The 16,045-nt window shown below is 47.6% G+C and overlaps 2 protein-coding genes across 2 annotated transcripts in view; both read left to right on the plus strand.

The window, feature by feature from the left end:
• The window catches only part of LOC119390647 (gastrula zinc finger protein XlCGF57.1), a 389,923-nt gene that overhangs the window by 139,724 nt on the left and 234,154 nt on the right, over positions 1 to 16,045 (plus strand). The gene's annotated exons all lie outside the window — the stretch shown is intronic.
• Positions 1 to 16,045, plus strand: part of LOC119390650 (gastrula zinc finger protein XlCGF57.1-like) — a 504,324-nt gene that overhangs the window by 21,113 nt on the left and 467,166 nt on the right. The window lies entirely within an intron of this gene.

Consider the following 16,045-nt stretch of genomic DNA (forward strand, 5'->3'; position numbering starts at 1 on the left):
TGATGAACAGGCATGACAATCTTGTCCACTTTGATAAAATATTAAATGAGTATTTGCAAGAAAAACAACTTGATGTTCACATCAGACTGTGGAATAAATGTGAGGTGACAAGACATTTGACATTGACATTCATGGGTCACAGCACAGCGGACAACTTCATGCAGAATTTGACAGAAACTCTTATATCCCTTCCACTGACCATGATGGTGCAGCTTTTTATGGATGGTCATAATGTCAGCTGGAGTCTTTTTCACAAGTTGCAGCACCACATGAAAAATGACTTTCAAGTTCAGTGTTTGGATATTGGTTCATGTGGCCTGCATACTGTCCATTATGCTTACAATGCAGGAACGCACACAACGAGCTGGGCATTTGACACCTACCTATCTCTCCAGCTTATTCTCACTTTTTCATGACGCACGTGCCTGCCATGGAGATTTTATTCAAGAGACAGGGAGTAGTGTGTTTACACTTCCTTTCCTATATGTATCACCATTCGGTGAGGTCGGGCCAGTACTGAAGAGAGTCCCGGCTATGTGGAAGCAGTTGAAGCACTAAACTGGAGCAGTAAGCTGCCACAGGTATTAATCCTTGCCAAAATGAACAGCTTATGAAAACATCAGTGCTTTTCTGAAGGACCAGCTTGCACTTGCAAAGTTAATTTTTCCGTAAACGTTGCAATGATTGTGCAGCCTTTCCCACTGTTTTTCCAGGTCATTCTCTCAATACATTATTTAAGAAAAAAAGTGCTTGAATATATTTTCAGGAACCTTCTTTTAAAGGTTCTTGAAGTGTTAGGTAACGACAGAAGTCACGAGCATCACCAAGCTGCTGTGAATTTTTGTTGGAGGTGCTGCCGATTATACGGAACTTCAGAAAGTGGGTGTTGACATGCAGCTCAGAAAATTTTAAAAAGCACCAAAGGGAGTGCCAAGTGTGTATTGAATTTAGGTACCATTGTCAGAAGTTCCTTGTGAGCCTTATCCTGAAAGTCATGGAAAGAAGTTTTCTTGGGCACCCTTTTGTTTGAGGAGTTGTAGTGTTTCGACTCCATAACATGTGTTAGATATGTGCCTTGAGGATCTGAGTTATTCGTAACTGTTTAATTGACAACAAGCTTCTCTCTGAGCACATGCGACACATAGTGTTTGCACCGCACATTCAGTTATGCCAAAAGGAATGGCATGAACTACAAAACTGTGAAACAGACCAGCAACGTACTGACATTCTCTTCGTGCACCTCTTGTAGCATTGCCCTTCATTCTCAGATGTTAGGGGAAGTGCTGAAACTTGTACTCTTGCTTGGCCATGGCCACGCATGCTTCACTAGAGAGAGGTTTCAGCGTAGGCAAGCAGATCACAGTTGAAAATATTGCGGAGCTTTGTATATCTCTCAACGAGTCATGTATATGGTCGTGTATATATATGCTGTGCATACAGACGAACAGAAGAACCAAAGAATTGCACAGCAGGTAATTTTGGGAAGAAAAGAACTGAGCTAGAACTAGAGAAAATATAAGACAAGATGACGATGCTCCAGCTAACTTGGAAGTGTTTACAGGAGCTCGCCTTTCAGTAGATCGCTTTTCGGAAGACATCAAAGCGAAAAATGACATTTCCTAATTTAGTCAAGGCCAACTGTGTTCATTGAACGGACAAAGAAAAACAGGCATGGATAGCTCCTATTGAAAAAGAAATTAAATCGATTACGGGGCTCCTATCCTAAGCCATGCGAGGAAAGTGTTTCCTTACACTCCTTCAATTTTGCCTTTGTACATCCGTGAAATTCTTGAAATGTCATTCAACTTTTAGCCGAATATTCTGTACAAGCCTTGGTTAAACTGACTTTGTTTATTTTCTCATTGCACTGTCATTAACTGAGAAAGAACTCTTTGTGAATTCACCTAAATGGGGCTGTATTATATTGCATAATGAAATGTTACACTATTCCTATATTGATCAATCATTTTTATATTCACCCTTGCTAGTAAGTCATGCTTAAAATGTGTTCAGTTCGTAACCCCGGCTTTGCATAAAGTGTGTGGTACCAAACGGTATTTGCTACCATCAGAAAATTGGTTTTCCCCGCCTTAAACTGATTTCACTCATATAAGTAAAGCCGCGGCAGCCGCATATTGCTGGAGGTGGAATGTTAGAGGCCCGTCTGCTTAAATTTGGGTGCGCATTAAAGAACACCAGATGGTCGAAATTTCCAGAGCCCTCCACTGCGGCGTCGCTCATAATCATATCGTGGTTTTGGGATGTAAAACCCCAGCAATTATCATTACATTTAAATGCCTTGATAAGAGGCACTGATGCAACAGAGAGCTGGATATAAAAGACACCAGATTGCCTACATCGAAATAGGAGTTGATCAGAATGTGGTACTCTGCTTATAAGAGACGCCTTGTAAAAGGGGCAAGAACTGCTGGCCGGTCTCTTATAAAGCGGTTCAACTGTATAACTAAAGCTTCCTGTGCCAATATTACCCTACTCTGCCCCGAGTGGTGCATGTTTTACCAAATTGAAGCACGATGATAAAAACACCGAAATAGCAGCATCGCAAAACACAACAAAAGAAAGGGACACTGCTTTAAAACAAAACGAATGATGAGCTACATTTCTGTACTGTGCTTCATGCTCAATACAAGTATAGGGCATAAAAAGAAATCTGGAGTATCCCACTAGATCGCATCATTACAAGATTACGGTTCCGGCACGTAAGAGGCTAAAGTTGTGTTAAAATATTGAATTTGGAGGTCGCACTAGCCGAAAAATTCATGTATTTCACATTCCCAACTTCTGCTACACGGCTGCTCAGCAATTAGCTTCCTACCCTCCTCCTTCCCTTTCCGTCACTATCTGACTCAGCTGGATTGGCGCTGAATTAAAGTCACGTACTACATACAGGGTGCTTTTCTTTTTCGGAAAATACAGATTTTTTAATGAAAATTCTATGACAGTCGCGCTGCAGTCGTTTTCGCACACATACTCTATGTCAAGGTGGAAATACTATGTCGCAATTAAGATGGTATTGATGAGATTAATTACTGGCCGACACTCAATCGACACCTCGACGTTAATCGCGTTAGCGCTCGCCAGGATGCCACCGGTCCCCTCAACAACGCCCGCAGTACAGCGGCCCTGCCCGGGGCCGATCCGCGAGCCCTTATCCGGAAAACTAAGGGCCGCAACCGATGGAGGTGCGGAAATAATGAAGATCCTTCGCCGCTGACGACGTCGCGACGAAATCCTAAGAACACGCAACAAACCGAACGGAGCCCCGACGACGAAACTTCACGGCTGGAAGAAGACCTGGCGACACCACGAACAAATAGCGGAATAAGCTGACGTAGCCGTGATCCGACGCCGCGACTTCGACGTTCTCATCAACGGCCACAACGTCACCGCTCTCGTCGGTACTGGAGCCGACTATTCTGTCGTTGGTGGGCCGTTCGCCGCGAAGTTGAAGAAAGTTAGGACCGCCTGGGAAGGGCCCTAAATCCGCACCGCTGGAGGCCATCTACATCTAATAATGCCGTCTGTAGTCCGCACAGCAAGAGTAACCATCGATAATCGGACTTATCCTGCGAGCTTCATAATTCTGCAACATTGCTCCTGAGATATATATATATATATATATATATATATATATATATATATATATATATATATATATATATATATATATATATATATATAGTTCGAAAGAAAGTTCTGAAAGTCCGTTGCACATGTAGTTGAAGAAATGAAGGAGCACACTTACGAAAATTGCATATTTTTACTCATTTACGTTTCGGCCGTGGCACGGCCTTCGTCAGAACTTAGACGAACACGCCTCAAAATTCTGATGTGAAGGCCGTGCCACGGCCGAAACGTAAATGAGTAAAAATAAGCCATTTTCGTAAGTGTGCTCTTTCATTTCTTGAACTATATATATATATATATATATATATATATATATATATATATATATATATATATATATATATATATATATATAATATGGATTTCTTAAAGCATCACGGCGCGGTAATCCACTGCAGAACCAAGTCGATAACTCTATCGTCGGACAAAGCGACACCGCCGGATACGAAGCCGTGTGTCACCGTGCCTCGAACGTCCTCGAGGATCAAGTCACCATTCCGCCTCGCTCCAGCGTCAAAATTTCTGTCGGCACCGAAAAATTTGAACACCTTGAAGGCGTCATCGAGAGCGATTAGAGTTTGCTGCTGGGCCAATTACATTTGTGTCGCAAGATGCATTGCTCGGTTGCATAAAGGAAAAGGATGCGTGATTCTTACGAACTTAGCCAAGAATACACACACCTGTGGAGGGGCAAGCCGATTGCACACATCGAGGAAATCATGGCCGTCAGCGGTGCTTTTCGCGTTTTCAGATTCTGACGAAGCTACAACGATGATCCTAATGCCAGAACCATCCTTCGACGTTAACCCAAGTCTTCCAGCACGCCAACAGCATCTGCTCTGATGCCTTCTCCAGCAAAACCAGGACTGCAAAGAGGGACGACACGAGCGCGTTCCTCGCTTTTAAACCTTTCCTTCAGCACTACCGTGCTTGCGCTGCAAAAACCAGGACTGTTTCTTGTCGTCATCAAAGGTTCGACAAACGCCCCTTGCTAAGTTCCATATCATAACAGAAGAAGATGCTCGACCACTCCATCAGAGTCCCTACCGCGTTTCGACGCGAGAACGAGAAGCTATAAATAAGTCGACGAAATGCTGCAGGATGACGTCATACAAACATAGAAGAGTCCGTGGGCATCACCAGTAGTCTTGGTGAAGAAGAAGAATGGAACTTTGCATTTCTGTGTCGAATACCGTCGCCTGAACAAGATCACGAAAGACGTATGTCCCCTCCCACGGATAGACCACGCCTTGGATCGACTATAAGGCGACGTACTTTTCGTCGATGGACCTCAAGACCGGCTATAAGCAAATCAAAGTCGACGAGAGAAACCGAGAGAAGACTACCTTTATAACACCAGACGGTCTCTTCCAGTTCAAGGTCATGCCCTTTGGTCATTACTGGGCGCCTGCTACATTCCAGCGCGTTATGGACACCGTGCTGGCTGGATTGAAGTGGTAGACGTGCTTTGTGTACTTGGATAACGTTGTTGTGTTTGCCTCAAACTTTGACGAACACCTCCGGTGCCTTGAAACTACTTCAAGCAATCGAGGCCTCTGGACTCACTCTGAAGCCAGAAAAGTACCGCTTTGCATACGAGGGACTCTTATTCTTGGGCCACGTCATTAGCAAATCTGACGTTAGCCCCGACCCGCGGAAAACAGCTGCCATCGCTGCCATCTCGCCGCCCGCCGACAAGAAGGCCGTACGACGATTTCTTGGCTTGTGCACCTATTACAGACGCTTCGTCAAGAAATCTTCACGGATCGTTGAGCCACTGACGCAACTGACGAAGACTGCAGTGAATTCAGGTGGGAAACGGCGCAAGTTCACGCATTTCAAGAATTGAAACGACGCCTGCAGACGCCTCCGATACTTGCGCATTTCTACGAATACGCCCAGATGGAAATACATACCGAAGCAAGCAGCGCAGGACTCGGCGCCGTCCTTGTCCAAAGGACTGACGGACTGGAAAGGGTTATCAGTTATGCTAGCCGGGCGCTATGCAAGGCAGAAGCCTTGCATAGGAGAAACAGAAAAGGAGTGCCTTGCCATTATCTGGGCTATGTCAAAGTTTCACCCCTACCTATACAGCAGGCCCTTCAAACTTGTGAGCGATCACCACGCCTTGTGTTGGCTAGCTAACGTGAAGGACCCTTCAGGTCGCCTCGCACAATGGAGCTTGAGACAAGAATTTGACATTAGTGCCGTTTACAAGTCCGGAAGAAAACACTCGGACGCCGACTACATGTCTGTCTCATGCCCCTGTCGATCCGCCACCGCAAACCAGGGTGATGACTGCTTCTTGGGATCCATAAGTGCGAACGACTTTGTTGAACGACACAGCGAGCCGACCCGGAACTCAGGGGCCTTATGGAATACCTCGAGGGCAAGACCGCCGTTGTTCAGAAGGTATTCAACCGAGCGCAGCCGTAGTTTTTCTTACGCAACGTCGTTCTCCAAAAGAACTTCTCACCACTTCGAGCAGTACCTTCTCATGGTGCCTTCATCATTGCGACCAGAAGTCTTTCAGGCCCTGCACGACGACCCGACTGCAGGACACCTCTGTGTTTCCCGAATGCTGGCAAGAATACAGGAAAAGTACTACTGGCCGCGACTTGCCGCCGACGTCACTCGCTACGTAAGGACGTGTGGAGAGTGTCAGTGACGCAAGACACCGCCAAGAGCAGCAGGCTTTCATCGGCCGATCGAGCCACCTCGGCGACCGTTCCAACAGATGGGGATGGATCTACAGGGGCCGTTTCCAACGTTGACTTGCGGGAATAAGTGGATCTTCGTGGCTACCGACTACCTCACCCGCTACGGCGAAACACAGGCCCTGCCCAAAGGCAGTGCCGCCGAGGTAGCCAATTTCGTCGAGAACATCGTCATGCGTCATGGCGCCCCAGAGGCCTTCATCACGGACAGAGGTACCGCCTTTACTGGATACCTAACTCAGGCGATTCTGAGATACAGCCAGACAAGTCACCACCAGACCACCGCCTACCACCCAACCAACAAATGGCCTCACTGAGCAGGGCTTAAAATGTCCCTTCATTGGAGGGGGGCCCTCATAAGGCGGCAACACACACACACACACACACACACACACACACACACACACACACACACACACACACACACACACACACACACACACACACACACACACACACACACACACACACACACACACACACACACACACACACACACACATATATATATATATATATATATATATATATATATATATATATATATATATATATATATATCTTCACAATTACCTTACATTTATTACTAAAAACATCCCCTATACTTTCCTTGGCGTTATTGTCTGTTAGTTCCCATTAATATTGTATATATATATATATATATAATGAAGCTCGGACCCCGGGCGACACGTAAATAGCTTCGCACGCGCGTATGTTTCACGTTTCTGTGAATATTTAACCGTACCTAGAAACTCCGTGTGCATGGTTTTGTTTTATATATATATATATATATATATATATATATCGCATGGCAGCAACGTTTCCGCCGCAAAACCGACGCTGCTGTGGCCTCAGCGGCTCTGCCACGTGCAGATCGAGGCTACACTCTTAAAAAAAAGGTAGTAGTGCTTGCTAACTTTGGGGTTGTAACGGCTTGTCACATATGTTACAACCCTGTTAGTAAGTGCAGCTAGTAACGGCAAGGGTGGTAACTATTACTACCTTTGCCGTTACTAACAGCAATTAGTAACTGTTACTACCCTAGCCGTTACTAACCATAGGTAGTAAAATAAAGGTTAAAAAAAAAGGTAGTAACCGATACTAACGTGTTCATTTTGCCACATTATTAACAGTGATCAAATTCATAATGTCACACTACGATACAACTTCGGGTAATCTTCCGTGGAGTGTCTTGAACTAGAAGAATACACAGATGCAACAACAAGTTCACTACGCGACAGTACTTACTACGCGACTCCCGGGGTATTTATAGCCCCTACTTTCGAGATGCACGACTGGTACCGGTGAGCACCTGTGTTTCACGATGAATTATCAAAAAATGGGACACTAAAGCACCATACCCCATTACCGAATTATGTGTGCTTGGGGACGTAGCACAAGACTTTTAATCAACCGCATTAAAATAAACAATGTGTCCTGTCTATTCGCTATAAAACTGCCGCAAAAAAGCATTACGTACAGCGGCCGAGACAAGGTACTAAGTCCACTAACATAGCCTCAGTGCATTTCAATGAATTCCTGTGCTAGTATATAGACAGTAAAAAGCTAATAATTATCATTTCTGGGATCTTACGTGCCAAAACCACAATATGATTATGAGACGCACCGTATAGACCCCCGATTAATTTTGACCACCTGTGGTTCTTTCACATCCACCTGTCATGTTAGTTTGTTGGAATTGATATTGTGTACTAAAACGCGTATAGCACTTGCTTACAGTGAATTAACTTTTGCTCCTCCGTTTTCATAATAGCAGAACGATGCTTAGAAATCGCGGTTGCGTAATATTAAAAAGAGAACTTGTATTTTTTTCTTGATCCATGGGCATTTCTTTCACCAGTTTTCGATTAAAAATTATGTGTCGAGGCGATTCCAGTTATAAATTAACACAGTGGGTATTAACTACAATTTTAGATTAAGTAGTTAACGGCCGGGTAGGAGAAAGGTAGTAACGGTCCATGAAAGTTGGTAAGTTAGTAACGCCTGCAGTTACTACCCATTTGCTTGCAGTTACTAACGTAGGTAGTAAACAGGCAGGAAAAAGTTAGCAACGGTTGCAGGTAGTAACTCTTTACTAAGGTAGGTAGTAAACAGGCAGCAAAAGGTTAGTAACGGTCCAAGACAGTTAGTAACCGCTGCAGTTACTACCTATTTGCTTGCAGTTACAACCTTTTTACTAACTTTTTTTTAAGAGTGTAGTAATTTAAACGCGGTTTGTGCTACCATACCGAAGAATAAATACCGGATTTCTAGATATATTGGTCAAGATGCACTTTCGAGGTCGCATTATCCAATTTTGGGCAAAATGTGATGGAAATGCTTGAAAATACATTATTTCTAAGGGTTGTTGGAAGGGAATAAAAACAAAAGCGTATTAGGCCGAAAAAAGTATTATGCAGAATCGTATCAATGAGATTACACTGCATATATATATGTGCAATATATTAAGGGTTAAGAGAGGTGTTTGCGATGGTCACAGTGCAGTGAAGCCAACTGTCTCTAGAAGTGAACAAATGCTTATGAATGCTATAGACATATACATATTATTTCGAATGTATTTCGGGCATTTATTGAATGCGCAAATTCAATCAAGCATTTAGTGAATTTTTTTCGGGAACAGTTTTCAAAAATAACTCAGGATGTAAAGGCTTAAAGATGGGTGAGCTCAAAGTAAATAACTTTAGTTGACTCACTGGATTGAGAACCTCAGCACGACAATGCTATATTTTATTTTCACTGCTACTTGTATAAAAAAAACGAGGCGAAATACATGCGTCTTCGGCATTACAGCAGGCCTGTAGTGCACAACTAAAGGGATGAGAATTGAGTTGATAAACTAAAGTGGCCAAGGTGAACCATTTCTGATTGACGAGCAGGTAGCTTCACGCTCTTGTGCCTCCTGAAAGAGTATGCTGAGCCAAGAAAGCTTCGTCGAAGAGGGTAGTGAACTGTGGTTTCAGGACGCATTGCCCGTGGTGGTCATTGTCTCTGTGAATTGCATTCAGCAGTACGACGAAACCTCTTTTCTTGTTTTGCTTGCGCCCATCAACCAAATAATCGCAATTAAATCACTGTTCGGAAAATTGCAGAGTATAATTTCCCCGCACAAAGCACTACTGTCAAGAAAATCAACTGCAGCGCTTGTCAAACAAGTGCCTCAGTGCCACAGTTGGACAGCCGAGGGGGGGGGGGGGCTGAGCCCTTCCTTAAAGAATGGAGGGGGGGCCGCCCCCCCCCCCCGTCTCGCCCCTGACTTTAATCCCTGCCACTGAGCGTCTCTTTCAGGACCGCGTAAAAAAGAGGCAATGTGGTAGGATGCCAGAAATTTATTTTATTAAATCAAATCCTAGCACTGCAGTTGTGTTACGTACATCAAAATGAACCTAATCAAATGGTCTTTCATACAGATTGAAATATTACACATAAGGATATACATAGTGTAAAGACGTTTATTGGCGGGCACTCGGCGACGATGCACGACAGCGAGAGTCCAGGCGGGGCCGACTCTCAGCACGAGCTGCATTCCCTCCGAAAGGAGCCGAAGAGGGCGACCCAGTGCAGAGTTGCAAGGCTTCGCTACAATTACCCCTGGTACGAAACGGGCCTGGCGACCTAAAAGCTGGTCACTATGAGTCGGTCATGGTAGGCCTTGAGGCGCTCCACGTTGACAGCGTCGCGCCCTTGACGGCGCATGTCCGAAGAGGCAGTTTACAGGGGATGTGCGTTCGACGACAAGCTAGGGACCTTCGTATTTGCGCAGTAGTTTTGAAGAGAGGCCAGTTGTAGTGGTATGGATCGCGAGCTCAGAAGTGGTTGTGTCACCGCGAATGCCCCTCTGCCGCTCTTGGTCATGTGTCGTAAATGTCTTGGCAAGTTTGCGACAGTCTTCAGCAAGTCTGGCTGTAGCAGAAATAGGCGCTCGCTCAGATCGATCCGGCTCGTATGGAAGGATTGTGTCGATTGTGTGCGACGGGTGCCTGCCATACAATAAGAAAAAGGGGGAAAAACCAGTAGAGCTCTGAGGGGCGGTGTTGTAGGCGTAGGTGACGAAGGGCAGAATGGCATCCCAATTGGTGTAATCGGTGGCAACGTTCATGGAGAGCATGTTGCCGAGCGTACAGTTAAAACGTTCGGTGAGGCCCTTATCTGCGGGTGGTAAGCGGTAGTTTTGCGGTGAACAACGTTGCACTCTTTGAGAATGGCTTTGACGATTTCCGACAAGAAGACACGGCCTTGGTCACTGAGCAGCTCCTGAGGTGGACCGTGATGCAGCATGAATCGGTGGAGCAGGAAGGAGGCCATATCATGCGCTGTAGCCGGTGGGAGGGCGGCAGTTTCAGCGTATCGCGTGAGGTGGTCTACAGCGACGATGGCCCAGCGGTTACCAGCGGACGTCAGAGGAAGTGGCCCATACAAAATTGATGCAGTCGCACCCAAACGGTCGGTCAGGGCAAGGTAAAGGTTGCAGACCTGCCTGCGACAGATGCGTTGAAGTTTTGCGGCGCTGACAATCGTTGCAGGAGCGAACGAACTTCTGCACGTAGCGGTACATCCCTCGCCAGAAGTACCGTTGGCGAATGCGGTGGTAAGTTTTTGATATCCCAGAGTGCGCACACTGCGGATCAGAGTGGAACGACTCGCATATGTCAGAACGCAGAATGTGGGGTAATGTTAGTAGCCACTGGCGGCCGTCGTCGTTGTAATTGCGTCGGTGGAGGAGGTCGTAGCGAACGCCGAAATGGAGGGCTTGACGCCGCAACGCGCGAGTGGATGGTGTTGCTGATGGATCAGTCAGCAAGTCTATCAGTGAGGGAATCCATTGATCCTTGCACTGCTCGGTAGCGATGGTGTGAATGTCGATGGAAGAAACGGCAAAGTGAGACACTGAGCTGTGGGCATTGTCGTCAGGCAAGGGAGAGCGGGACAGGGCGTCGGCGTCAGCATGCTGGCGTCCATTGCGGTACAGCACGCGGATTTCGTAGTCTTGCAGGCGAGGTGCCCAACGGGCGAGACGGCCTGAGGGATCCTTCAACGACGACAACCAGCACAGTGCATGATGGTCGGTGACGACAGCAATGGGCGACCATACAAATACGGTCGGAACTTTGTAAGGGCCGAGATGATTGCCGGGCATTCTTTCTCCGTAACGGTGTACTTGGTATCAGCTTTCGTAAGCGTGCGACTTGCATATGCCACGACATATTCCGGGAACCCAGTTCGCGCTGCGCAAGGACAGCGCCGAGGCCAACACCACTGGCGTCTGTGTGTACCTCTGTAGGGGCCGTAGGGTCGTAGTGGTGTAGTATGGCAGGAGACGTCAACAAACAACGGAGCATGGCGAAAGCGTCGTCGCGCTCTGACGACCACGAATTGAGGGGCCCGTTTCTGCCAAGGAGCTTCGTCAGCGGCGATATGCTAGTCTCGAAGTTTCGGATGAAGCGCCGAAAGCAGGAGCATAATCCTACGAAACTGCGCAGTTCTTTCACAGACGTAGGTTTGGGGAACTCTGTCACGGCTCGACGCTTGACTGGATTGGGGAGAATTCCGTCCTGGGACATGACGTAGCCTAGGATTGTCAGCTGCCCTGCTGCAAATCGGCACTTCTATAGATTCAGTTAGCCCGGCATCGCTCTAACGCATCAAAACATGCCACAGGCGCTGAAGATGCGTGGGGAAGACCGGGGCGAAAACGACAACGTCTTGAGGTAGCACAGGCACGTGTGCCATTTCAAGTTGCGCAGAACGGTATCCATCATGCGCTCAAAGGTCACTGGTACATTACACAGCCTGAACGGCATGACGTTCAATTCTTACAAGCCGTCGGGCGTGACAAAGGCCGTCTTCGGTCGAGCGTCGTCAGCCATGGGGACTTGCCAGTACCCTGAGCGCAAATCGAGCGATGAAAAGAATTCTGCTCCTTGCAGGCTGTCAATGGCGTCGTCTATTCGAGGTAGAGGATAAACGTCCTTACGGGTGATCTTATTCAGTCCTCGGTAGTCCACACAGAACAGCACAGAGCTGTCCTTCTTCGCAACGAGAATGGCAGGAGACGTCCACGGGCTGTTTGAGGGTCGAATAACATCGCGGCGAAGCATGTCTTCGACTTGGTCGTTAATTACACGGCGCTCTGCTGGAGATACGTGATATGGACGTTGCCGCAGTAGTGACTGGGCACCAGTGTCGATGCGATGCGGGACAGCAGACGTGCAGCCGAGAATTTTGCACGACATCGAACGAAGAATGAAATTCTTTCAACAGGCATAGAAACTGGGAACGCTCGACTGACGTAAGGTTGTCAGCAATCGATAAACCAAATGCATTAGCAGGTGACGAATTAGATGTGGAAACAGCACTGAGCGTACGGAAGCTGGCGCAGTGCGTGTCACACGGTGCGTCCTGAACTTGTGAGTCTTCGAGGGGTTCCGCTCTGCCGAGACATTCCCTTCGCACCAACGTAACAATGTACGGGGATGGATCTGTAACAAAATATCGGTGTCATCCTGAGTGACTTCCACGGTCGCAAATGGCACCAGCAAGCCTTTGCTAGTGAAAATGCGGTCACATGGAGCGAGGAGTGCAACGGCGTCGCAGAGAGCGGTGCAATAGACTGGCACAGCCGTTGATGAGTTTGCAGGAAACGAGTAGCTTGGTCGCAGCCAATGGACTGTCTGCCGGCGTCAAATCTGAGAATGAATTACGGCGTCTTGGCGGGCAAGAAAATCCCATTTCAGGATGACGTCGTGAGAGCGTGAAAAAATTATGATGAGTTAGACGGCGCACTTCGGGCGCTAGCTGTACGGAGGGAGAATTCGGAAAGTGGCGTCGTCACTTTTTGCAGTAGTCGGCTAAATTTAGCGTCCATAACGGATACGGCGGCTCCAGTGTCGATAAGGGCAGATGCGCGAACACCGTCCACAAAACCTTCTACCACGTTCGATGGGCTTCGCTGAGGGCTTTCGCTATTCGATAGCGTCGCAGCCCTTGCCTCGTGGACTGCGACGACTAATTTTTTTGGTCCCGTGGGACCGGACGTGGTCGCATCGGCGACAGTGAGCCACGTCGTGGATGCGGTGAACGGCGGGTAGATTGTGCGGGGCGGGACGTTCATGACATAGGCGGCAGTAGATCACTGTCGCGTTAGGCGGGCGACGGGTCATCAGGCGCTGCTGGTGCAGCTTCTCATAGCTTAGGCACAGCGTGATGACCTCTGCCACTGTGCGAGGGCTTTTGGCTAGCAGCATGGTGAAGGCATCGTCGTCGATGCCTTTCATGACATTCCTGATTCTGTCAGGCTCTGACATGCTCGCGTCGGCTTTCTTGCACAAGTCAAGGATGTCTTTAATGTAGCTCGTGAAAGATTCACCGGCTTGCTGAGCTCGTTCACGTAAACGCTGTTCGGCTTGCAGCTTACGAGCGGTAGGGCGGCCAAACACGTCCACAATGGCGGTCTTGAAATCCCACCACGTCAAGAAGTCGGATGCGTGGTTGTTGTAGCACATGCCTGCCACACCCGCGAGGTAGAAAAGCAAGTTGCTCAATTTGCCGGCTTCGTCTCATTTATTGGGCACACTCACGCGTTTTTAAATCGCGAGCCAGTCCAGGTTGGTGCCATCCGCGCCGGTGAAGACTGGAGGGTCGCGAATACGGGGATACCGGGACAAGCGGTCGGTGCGGGAGGTGGCGTTTGCTCGGCGGCGTCTTGCGGCATGGTAGATGGCACGGTATGGGATCGAAGCTCCAAGGGCATCGAATGGAGGCCGAAGTTGTTTTAAGGGCACAGCACTCTCCACCATATTGTAAAGACGTTGGAAAGCGACAGTCAAGGCGGGGCCGACTCTCAGCACGAGCTGCGTTCTTTCCTAAAGGAGCCGAAGTGGGCGACCCACTAGAAGGTGCTGGAGAGGACGACCCACTGCAGAGTTCCAAGGCTTCGCCACAATAGTAATAATAAAAAATGTCCTATTGAACACTTTCTGCAAGGACAACATAAAAAAGTTGGAATAAACATAGATACTTGAGAAAAATACTGCAGTGAAAAAAATCTAAGATGCGCGAAACAAGGCTCATTGCCTCTTTTCTTACTTTAAAAAGTTTGGTACACATATCTACGCCTTTTTGGTGCGCTTCAAAACAAGTGCAATACTCATGCCCTGTGGCGCTTGTGCCACTCAACAAAACAGTTCTGCACAGTAGTCAAACACAAATGTACTTTACAGGTACTTCGAAAAACATGTTTTCATCTCGGTTTTCTTGTGCTCATAACTGAGCTTGCAGTTCTTGCGCCTGTCTACTTTTTCTGACTGGTGGAGCGCGTGCCTCGCAGGTGGGTGGAGCACTGCGAACTGGCCTGGCGTCATCAAGATTGGGTAGCTGATTCATGAGCTTTCCTCTAAAAGCTTGTTAAGACAATCAGAGAAATAAAACAAGGTGAACAAACAGCAAGCCTCATTGGCTACTCACGATAGTAGCGAATGTGAAACTACGCTCACCTACGAGTACTGCCTTAAGTCCTCGTCCGGATCGTTCTCCGAAATAAAATCCGAGCTGTCAAATTCACTTTCGCACTCCTTGCTGGTTGACTAAAAAAATGCTGTCGAAGCAGCGGAATCACGTGATTCACGTCGGTTTCTTGCGTGGCCTGACACGAGCCCAACGACATGGTTTGCTATGTTCGCTGCCGCCGCTATTCACAGATCTCTCTCTCTCATGTATCGCCGCTTTCCGGAAAAACGGCAAACTATGCCGAAACCGAAAGTCGAGTGATAAAACTACACGCTGGATAGCAATGCTTGTAAAAACGTGCGAAAATATGAACATGGCAGGTCGCGGAAAGTTGTCGATCATATATGATCGATGCTCCAATGGGGCAGTCCCGAAAGAGCTAAACAAGACCATCGCCAACATGCTGGCCATGTCAGTGTGTCTACCGAGCGGGAAAACCGGGAATTCTCAGGGATTTTGGTAGTCTGGAAATTCTCAGAGAAAACTCAGGGAAATTGTGCTCCCATCAGGGAAAATCCGCAGTAACTTTATTGAAAGGCGACGAAAGTCGCGGTAGCGCTTGCTGGATATTTTGTGAACGCATTTTTCAAATCAAACGGCCGCTGCGGGGAAGTGGCGCACCTCGATGCTGTCATCGCCTTCGGAGCGTTGAAGTGGGAGAGAATCCGGCTAATGCGTGGCATGCGGGAACCGCGAACCACGACACATCGTATCGCGCAGTGTTGTCAGGGTGTTCTGTGAGTACGCGGTGCGGTTCTGTAATCTTTCTCGCGCGTGCTGCGCGTTAGCGCCCGGTATGGTGTTTTTTATTGCGATAGCAATTATATGGACAGTCTCGGCTGGAAAATGTCCGTCCCCGTCGCCGTCATTCACCGTATATGTATAAGTATGTATATATATAGAAAGGCCACGAAGAAAAATAATTAAGAAATTCTTTCCGACGCGCGGAATCGAACGGGCGACCTCACGCTTTGCAGCCCGCCGCGTTAGACGTTAGGCCACGACAGCACCGTCTCTCAGCCTGCTAACGGTCACTATTTATATGAGCTATTTATATACACCATGTATTTCGGCATGCTTTCTTAGTGGCCACATAGATGGCGCGATGTGCGCGCGTGTTGCGCGCTTTAACGATCGTCGCCCCGCCCCTGCGAACT

This window comes from Rhipicephalus sanguineus, chromosome 4 (genome assembly GCF_013339695.2).
Source record: "Rhipicephalus sanguineus isolate Rsan-2018 chromosome 4, BIME_Rsan_1.4, whole genome shotgun sequence".
Classification (NCBI taxonomy): domain Eukaryota; kingdom Metazoa; phylum Arthropoda; class Arachnida; order Ixodida; family Ixodidae; genus Rhipicephalus; species Rhipicephalus sanguineus.